The sequence below is a fragment of the Bubalus bubalis genome, chromosome 11 (genome assembly GCF_019923935.1).
Source record: "Bubalus bubalis isolate 160015118507 breed Murrah chromosome 11, NDDB_SH_1, whole genome shotgun sequence".
NCBI lineage: Eukaryota > Metazoa > Chordata > Mammalia > Artiodactyla > Bovidae > Bubalus > Bubalus bubalis.
In genome coordinates this window covers 1877813-1886668 of record NC_059167.1, presented here as the reverse complement: position 1 = coordinate 1886668, position 8856 = coordinate 1877813, and the positions used below count along the sequence as shown (strand labels likewise).

Below are 8856 nucleotides of genomic sequence, written 5' to 3'. Positions count from 1 at the left end.
ACACGTGACTACCTCCGCCTCTGTTAAAAATACTCAAGCCAGAGGATGACTGAAAGTCGTGGGGCTTTGTCTCTGTGCCTTTAACAGAGCAGTCATAATACAGAATACTAGCTAGAGGCGTATACGTTTAAATTTAATACCCCACAAGTGAATTCTCCAAACACAGCTCAAGGCAGGGTGGGACTGAGAAGAATGCAAATTCACGTCCGGAGTCCGGACTCTCCTTTCAGGCGTGAGCATTTTCAACTTAAGATGGCCTTCGTGAAATATGATCCTTATTGGCAGGGTGGTTTTAAAAGGCTGGTTTTGGAAACCATGTTTTCTGCATGTTCTCTTTACAAGATGAAAGACCCTTCAGGTGCAACACTCAAGGGAAAGGACGGGACCCTAGGCCGTGTGTGTGCGTGCCTCTTGCGCAGGTTGGGGGGAAAAAGGTCCTGCCAAACTTCAGAACCAAACAGGTTCTTCCTGCCTAGACCCGGCCCGGAGGACCGACCCCGAGCCCACGAGACGGGCTGGAAAGTCTCTAGGCCTTCAGCGGGCCCTGGCGGCGCGGGAGCATGTCGGGATAGAGGCCGGCTTCGTGGGGCCGGCCAAGGTGGCCGACAGCGTGGGTCCCCCGGGCCGGAGCGAGTGCCGCGGTGGCGGGAGGGGACGCCGCCCGGATGTCCACGCTGGGCCGGGAGCGCCGGCCTCCTGCAGGCGCCGCCGGCGTCGGGCGTGGCGGACGCGTTACCATGGCAACGGCGGCGCCTGGCCCCGCCCCTGCCACGCCAGGCCGGGGGGGCGGGGCTGACGTTGCTAGGAAACCGGCGGCGGGCGTCCGCCTCCGCGGCCTGGGATCCTGCGGCCGCACCTCGCCTATCTATCTCAGCCCAGACTAGGGGGCGGTGGACGGTGGAGCCGCGTGGCGGTCCGGTGTCTCGTGGCCTTTCTCCTCTGAGGCCGCCGGTCCTTCCGGCCGGGATGACGTCCGCCTGCCGATTGCTTGGGAAAGTATTGTGTCCTGTGCTTGGGGGGCCAAAGGGAACGCAAACGCTTCGGCCTCTCCCCCGTCTGGCTCCGTAACGGCTGCTACGTCCCCGAGCCCCACTGGGGACGCTTCATCTGCTCTTCTTGCCCTTCCAGAAGGAACCACGTTTGAGCTTTACTAGGTCAAGGAGCAGTGCTAAGTACTCTGCCTACATGGACTCATTTTCAGCCTTGGGAAATAGGAGCTAGGAAAGGCAATGGCACCCCACTCCAGTACTCGTGCCTGGCAAATCCCATGGACGGAGGAGCCTGGTGGGCTGCATTCCATGGGGTCGCGAAGAGTCGGACACAACTGAGCGACTTCCCTTTCACTTTTCACTTTCATGCATTGGAGAAGGAAATGGCAACCCACTCCAGTGTTCTTGCCTGGAGAATCCCAGGGACGAGGGAGCCTGGTGGGCTGCTGTCTGTGGGGTCACACAGAGTTGGACACAACTGAAGTGACTTAGCAGCAGCAGCAACTTGGTCCGGACAGGGATAAAACGTGGCCAATGTTGAAGAGCTGGCTGGGGTGCAGCTAGGATTTGAGGTCCAGGCTTGCTAACTTCAGGTCCCTGCTTTTTTATAATGCTTAAGTGTCCTCCTGCAGCTGCCTCTTGGCTAGCACGTTATCCTTTGCTGTCCAAACACCACACCGACTGGGACATGCTGTCTGGAAATGGTCTGACAGGGAGATTGGAAAACTGAAATCAGAGTTGTCCAAAAAACCGGGGACATGTGTTTTACATTGATGTATCACTGATAATTTACAGATGTTCCTGTCTGTACTATACTAATGCAATCGCCACTTAGGATCCTCAAGATTCTTACTAGAGGAAGAAAATCTTAAAGAATTTGCCAAACCCCAGATGGACTTCTGGTAGGTATCCCATGCTAGGCTAGATACAGTAGGAGATTTATAAACTTTTTTTTCCTAAACAGTGTTCACATAGAGTTTATGTGCTACTAGGGAACTGTCTCGGAGAAGGCAATGGGACCCCACTCCAGTACTCTTGCCTGGAAAATCCCATGGACGGAGGAGCCTGGTAGGCTGCAGTCCATGGAGTCGCAAAGAATTGGACACGACTGAGCGACTTCGCTTTCACTTTTCACTTTCATGCATTGGAGAAGGAAATGGCAACCCACTCCAGTGTTCTTGCCTGGAGAATCCCAGGGACGGGGGAGCCTGGTGGGCTGCCGTCTATGGGGTCACACAGAGTCAGACACGACAAGCGACTTGGCAGCAGCAGCAGAGAACTGTCTTGTTTTGTCAAGGATTTCTTTGCAAGTAGTTTTTAAGGACATGCTTCCAAGAGAAACTAGGAAGGGAAGCAAAATAGGGCAGGAGACTAAGGCAAGCAAGGTGGCAGCTTAAGCCTCAGCTGGATCTGAAGGCAGCTCTGGAGTACAAATTACACAGTGAACTGATCCCATCTTGAAGGAAGGGAGCTGGGATTCTGTGGCTCAGACAGTAAAGAATCTCTGCAATGCAGGAGACTGGGGTTTGATCCCTGGGTTGGGAAGATCCCCTGGAGAAGGGAATGCCACCTACTCCAGTATTGTTGCCTGGAGAATTCCTTGGTCTGAGGAGCACTTTTGGTTCTAGAGTGAGCCTGAGTGCAGTGGCCATGGTAGATTAAGGTTGGAGGTGTGAGCCATCAGGAGAGAAGTGCCCAGAAGCTGGGGGAAGGGTGCAGTGGACCAGTGAAGAGGCTCTGAACCGATCTGGGCAGAGCGCCAGAAGCATCCACCACAGCCCACCCCTGTAACACTCAGATTCATATGTCCTCACGTTACGTCTCGGTCTTGTCACAGTCTTTTCAAGATTCTAACTGGTCGCAAATCTAGTGGGACAAAGCACAGCCCTTGCTGCTGCCCCTGGCCCCAAGATTGAAACTAATATCCATCACCTCTCGTCTCTACCATCCATTCTAGGCTCCTTTCAATCTTCAACTAGCCCTTCTGCCCATCTAGGGTTTACTTGGGGGAGTGACCCAAATCTTCATCCTTGAGTGACCTGAGCTCCCTGCCACCAGGTCTTTATCAGGCAGTGGTTGGCACAATTGCCTGTTTGCAGATAAAACTGGGAAAGAGAGAGAGTCCAGTGGGTCAGCTGAGTGTCAGACGTATTCTTCCCCAGGTAAGTAGCAGGCAGCCCTGCCTTCTTGAGATGATCAGGGTCAGTTACCGCAGCCAGTGTGATCATAGCTTTCTTTGCCCACACTGAATCCAAAGTGGTCGGACTGCAGTGGTAGCTTTAAGCTTAGTGTGCAGTTCTCTCCCTCTAGGAGCTACAACCGCTAGAGCCTTAGAGTTGTGAAGACAGGAAGGCTGCATTCCCCAAGCGGGTCACCAGAAGTGGCAGCGAGCCAGGCTGCTCCTCTTTCCACTCCTCGGTTACCAGACTCATGTATTCAACTCCCTGGAGACACAGCAAAATAGAAAGGCTATTGGTTTAAGGCACATGCGGTGACCTGCAGGTTGGTGCCCCAACCTCACAGGGTGCCACTTCTCAGTCGGTGCCTTCCTCTGCCCTCAGAAGGTGGGTACAGTATATGTTAGAATGGTGTGTATGTTGTGCCATCCGTGGATCCCCTTGTCATTTGCCCACTAGAATAGCTTTCTTTGGGGCAAAAAAAAAAAAAAAGATATTTTGTGGGATTCTGTGTTTATAAATCGGACATTCTGAGACTTCACATAGTGACTCTTGCCAAAGCACTGTGGTCAGGAAAAGCAAATTCATACCATGAGTTTGTATCAGTCTCAGTCAGAACAAAATGCTCCCATTGCGAGGGTGAAAGGGATCCTACATAACTAACTTACCAGAAAGACTCTGGTTTGGCTTCCCAGGTGGCACAGTGGGAAGGAATCGTCTTGCCAGTGCAGGAGATGCAAGAGACATGGGTTTGATCCCTGGGTTGGGAAGATCCCCTGGAGAAGAGAATGGCTACCCACTCCATTATTCTTGCCTGGGAAATCCCTTGGACACAGGAGCCTGGCAGGCTACAGTCCATGGGGTAGCAAAGAGTTGAACACAACTGAGCAACTGACCACACACACAAGACTCTGGTTGGTCTCCTCAAGAAATGGCCCTATAGAGGGGACACAGAGTCAGTCTCTGGCAGGTCAGACATTCGGCAGTGGCAACAGCTACATCAGCTGTAGTGACAAGGTGCCCAGGCTTTTGGACTCACGTGTATATGGCCTCCATTTGTGTTACCGTGGCTATTACATCCGCGAGCCTTTATGGGACTCGCCTTTATAGGACTGAGGTCGCGGACAGCACATGCTGGCTGACACCTATCTGATGAGCCAGCATGCCTGCCCGTTTCTTCATGCCTCTTCTGCAGTGTATGCCCATTGGCGGGCATCAGTGTACGAGATGCAGGTCTTCACTCCGCACGGCCTCTTCCCCCAAACTTCCGTGTACCCCGTCTTCCAGTTGCACACCTTCCAGCCCCACGACCCCCAGTGGAGGCAGTTTCCATTGCCCGTGAGTCCTCTGTATCTTTACCCTGTAACACCTCTCTCTCCACACAGATTGGATCACCAGGTCCAATGCCCAGAGCTCTGCCTATTACAAAGATTAAACCTCATTGGTCTCATCAGAGCCACCTCTGGGGGGGACTCCAGTGCAGCTGGCCATTTTCGGTTGATGCCAATGTATAGGACTGAGTCGGTGATCCATCACCGACTCAATGGACATGAGTTTAAGCAAGCTCCGGGAGCTGCTGGTGGACAGGGAGGCCTGGCGTGTGCCGTCCATAGGGTCGCAAAGAGTCAGACCCAGCTGGGCAACTGAAGTGAACTGAGCTGACGGTGCTGAGTCAGTCCATTAGTGAACCAAACTGGGGATCTTTCCTCCATCAGCTGGTCATGGGGAGCCCCGTCCACGAGGACCTGGGTGTGAGCTGATGAAGATATCTTGGTTGGTGGATAACTGCAGACTCTGGTTCCTACTCTGTGCAGTTTACTAGAGTGCTCTGGATCTGCTCAAGTGCAATGCCACCTGATTACATAGTCCTTAGGATTGTCATTTCTCAAAAGCTAGGGATACTGCACAAGCCAGGACGACTTTCAGCTACATCCCATCACTGCTCACCAAGAGTGAGTCTTAGTCACTGCAGTGATACAGGTATGGAGTGCCGCGATGAATGCGCGACACAGAATTCGCTTTCTTGACGCTTCGTCGCGCACTGCGGCTACCTAGAGGCCTGTTTGTATATACGCCCCTGCTGTGCTGGGCTGTCGCTGCCGTCGTCTCCGATTCTGTGCGACCCCAGGGACTGTGGCCCGCCAGGCTCCTCTGTCCCTGGGCTTCTCCAGGCAAGAGCACCGGAGTGGGCTGCTAAGCACTCCTCCAGGGGATCTTCCTGACTCCGGGGATCGAACCCTTGTTTCTTAGGTCTCCTGCATTGGCAGGCGGGTTCTTTACCACTAGCGCCACCTGGGAAGCCCACAAATGTCCTTAAATGTGAGTAAGATGAGATGCATTATTATATGAGATAAATTAGATAAATGAGATAAATTATTATATGCAATTTTCTCTTATAAAATAAAGGTATGCTGATTTTCTAACAGACAGAGAAAAAAGATACAGAAGGCCACCTACCACCACAGATGGGGGTCCCCATCTTCCATCTTGCTGGTAAATGAGCTGCACCCAGAATCCTGTCTTCGCCAGCTTCCTGGGACTACTTATGGCACCGTCTGTCTTAGGCAGGTTCCCCAGACACAGACCCTGCAGAGATGGTTTGTGTGTGAATAATTTATTAAGCACATTGCCCCAAGAGAAATTAGGGAGTAGGAAACGCAGGATACGGAGCAAAAATTAACCAGGGAAGGTTGTGATTTCATGGAAAGTTCCAGACTCAACGTGAACCCCTGAGGAGCTGTAGAGAATAAGCTGCTCAGCAGAGTTTACCCCGCTGGAAAATAAGGGGCTAGCTTTTCACATCCCCCGCCCGTCGGTCACGGGCGACAGGCCGCTGTGCTGTGTTGTGTGCCGGCTCCCGCGCGCCGACTCTCTGCGCCCCTGGGGACTGTGGCCCGCCAGGCTCCTCTGTCCCTGGGATTCTCCAGACGAGAATCTGGGAGTGGGTTGCCACTTCCTTCTCCAACCATGTAGATTTGTAACTTTCTTGGCTGTTTTGATTCTGGAAGCTTCTGAATGAAGTGGCTCCAGGGGACCCAGGTGCCCCAAAGAGAATTACAGAGCAAAGTCTGGAGCAGAGCCTGGAGAAACTGGGGAATGGGCACACTGAACCAGTAAGGCGGACTTCACGGGGTTTAGACCCAGTGCCTCAGGTGCCCAAGGAGCCAAGGTTCATACATGGAGGACTGACACAGCGCTTCTGGTCGCTGACAAGACAGTAAAATAAGTTGCGCGCCTGTCTTCTCCCAGAATCTACCTCTGAGGAAACTGCTAGGGAGACATTGAGGAGTTGGGACCCCAAGTATGTTGATGAGGGGCACCTCACATGGACGTTCAGAGCTTCAGAGAGATGGTTGCTATGGAGACTTTTGCTTCCCTCACTGCGCTGAGCAGACTATTACACTTTGTGATTAGGCTACCCAAGATTATGGCTTCCGTTTTGCTAGTACACTCCGTCTATTGCATGCTTGGGTCGTGTGCCTTGATAAGGCAAACCGCCAGGTTGGAGAGGCCCACGTGGCAGGGACGTGATGGAGGCCTCCAGCCAACGACAGCCAGCAAAGATCTCAGGTCCTGGGGCTTCCCTAGTGGTCCTGTGGTTAAGAATCCTCCCGCCAATGCAGGGGACCCGGGTTCAACCCTTGATCAGGGAACTAAGACCCCGCTAAGCCCATGTGCCACAACTACTGTGCTCTGAGCCTCCCGTGGGTGCGGCTACTACAAATTCTAGCATTCTGTCAGCTGGCAGGCTTGAGCACAGCCTCCTTACCGATGGTTATCTGTGTATACATTACCTGCTAGAAGGCAGTGCCCACCTTTGGGTCTCCCTGCAGCAGCCAAGTTATTGCCCCACACATGGCATCACATAGAAAATGATTCTTGGCAGGAAGCCGAGGCATTTATGATAATAACAGAAATGAACTGAGTCCTTACCATGTGCCAGGCCTTGATGTAGACACTTTACAAACCGAATCTTTTTTTAATCCTTGTGACAGTCGTATTAGGTAGGCTTTTTTAGGATTTCCATTTTGGATGAGAAAAATGAGTCTTGCCGAGGACCAATAACATGCCTGGGTCTGACACTTGTGAGTGACGAGCTGAGCGTCGAGCCTGGGCAGCCTGCTCCAGGGCCGGGGCTGCCCGCAGAACTGGGAGGAGGTGGGGCCAGTGCCGCCCAAACGCTGTCCTTCCCCGAAACGCCAGAAAGAACTCCAGCTGCTCGGCCGCTGCTCGTCAACCATGGGAGGGCAGGAACGTACCTTGTTTGACATGAAATCTCACTGTAGTTTTCAAAACAGGGCTAGAGTGGGAGCCTTAAAAGGCGCTTGAATGAATGAATGAGATGCCCTAAACAGCAGGTGGGGAGAAAGGAAAAGGGAATGCATCAGTTCAGTTCAGTCACTCAGTCGTGTCCAACTCTTTGTGACCCCATGAACTGCAGCACGCCAGGCCTCCCTGTCCATCACCAACTCCCAGAGTTCACTGAGACTCACATCCATCGAGTCAGTGATGCCATCCAGCCATCTCATCCTCTGTCGTCCCCTTCTCCTCCTGCCCCCAATCCCTCCCAGCATCAGAGTCTTTTCCAATGAGTCAACTCTTCGCATGAGGTGGCCAAAGTACTGGAGTTTCAGGTTTAGCATGCTGCTGCTAAGTTGCTAAGTTGCTTCAGTCGTATCCGACTCTGTACAACCCCATAGACGGCAGCCCACCAGGTTCCCCGTCCCTGGGATTCTCCAGGCAAGAACACTGGAGTGGGTTGTAGAAGGCTCTATTTTTCAGTGTTACACCAGCAGCCTCACACGTCTCACTCCAACATGTTTCTTGGCAGTTGCTACCAATATTACCTCTTCTGTGCTTATCTGATAGCATGGCTTGGGAAATGGAGTGTGTTTTTCTTGATTTGGAATTGAGAACAGAAAATAATTCCTAAGAGGTAAGTGAAGTGGAAGGCGGCTGTTGTCCCTAACAAGTGTGTTCATTTCTTATTGGTCTGACTGCGTGTGCACACACAGAAAACCCGGGATTATATCTAATTCTGCATTTATAGCAGCTCATTACCTGCAGGGATAAGTGAGGGTATATAACGGGCTGGTTCAAAGACTGTGCTTGCTTGTATATGCAAATATCTATCAAAATTGCTTAAAATAACAAGTTGTTCTAACACCCTCCACGGAGGGAATTTGGTGGAAATGTTCAAGCGTGCCCCCTTTATTAGGCCTGCCCCCTACAAGCGCCGGAATGAAAGGCGGCCCCTTTTATGCCAAGTACCTTCGCCACACAGTTTGTCTGAAGAAGGAAAGACGCTCATGTCTGGTCTCACATTTCATTGTTTTCAGGTACTAGAGTCAGAATAATAGCTTATTTATTATCAGTTTTTATGGTTAACCTGCTTTCATTTCTGGACACAGATAAAAACGTGTGGAAGAGCTTGACTATGTGGACATCCTTCGCTTAATAAACGTGGGCTCTGCTGTTTAAGGCAGTGGGGTTTGCTCACGACTGAGCTTAATGTCCGTGGCCTTCCCTGACCTTTCTCCTCTTTTTAGTGCCACCCCCGACTGCGCCACGTGGATCTGCTCACATCACACCTGGCTTAAAACCTTACTGATCACCCACCCCCTCCGACCCAGGGCACACAGGCTTCTTGGCCTGATCCCCAAGGCCTTTGTCATCCAGGCCTCGTCCCC

General features: G+C 52.2%; 1 long non-coding RNA gene across 1 annotated transcript; it reads right to left on the bottom strand.

The window, feature by feature from the left end:
• Nucleotides 1-1406: 1406 nt before the first annotated feature.
• On the bottom strand, nucleotides 1407-7496 carry LOC123328275. Its single transcript, XR_006543120.2, has 3 exons — nucleotides 7100-7496; nucleotides 5624-5752; nucleotides 1407-1695 (listed from the first exon to the last, which is right to left on the bottom strand). It is a non-coding gene; the product is annotated as an uncharacterized LOC123328275 (long non-coding RNA).
• Between the last annotated feature and the right edge of the window lie 1360 nt (nucleotides 7497-8856).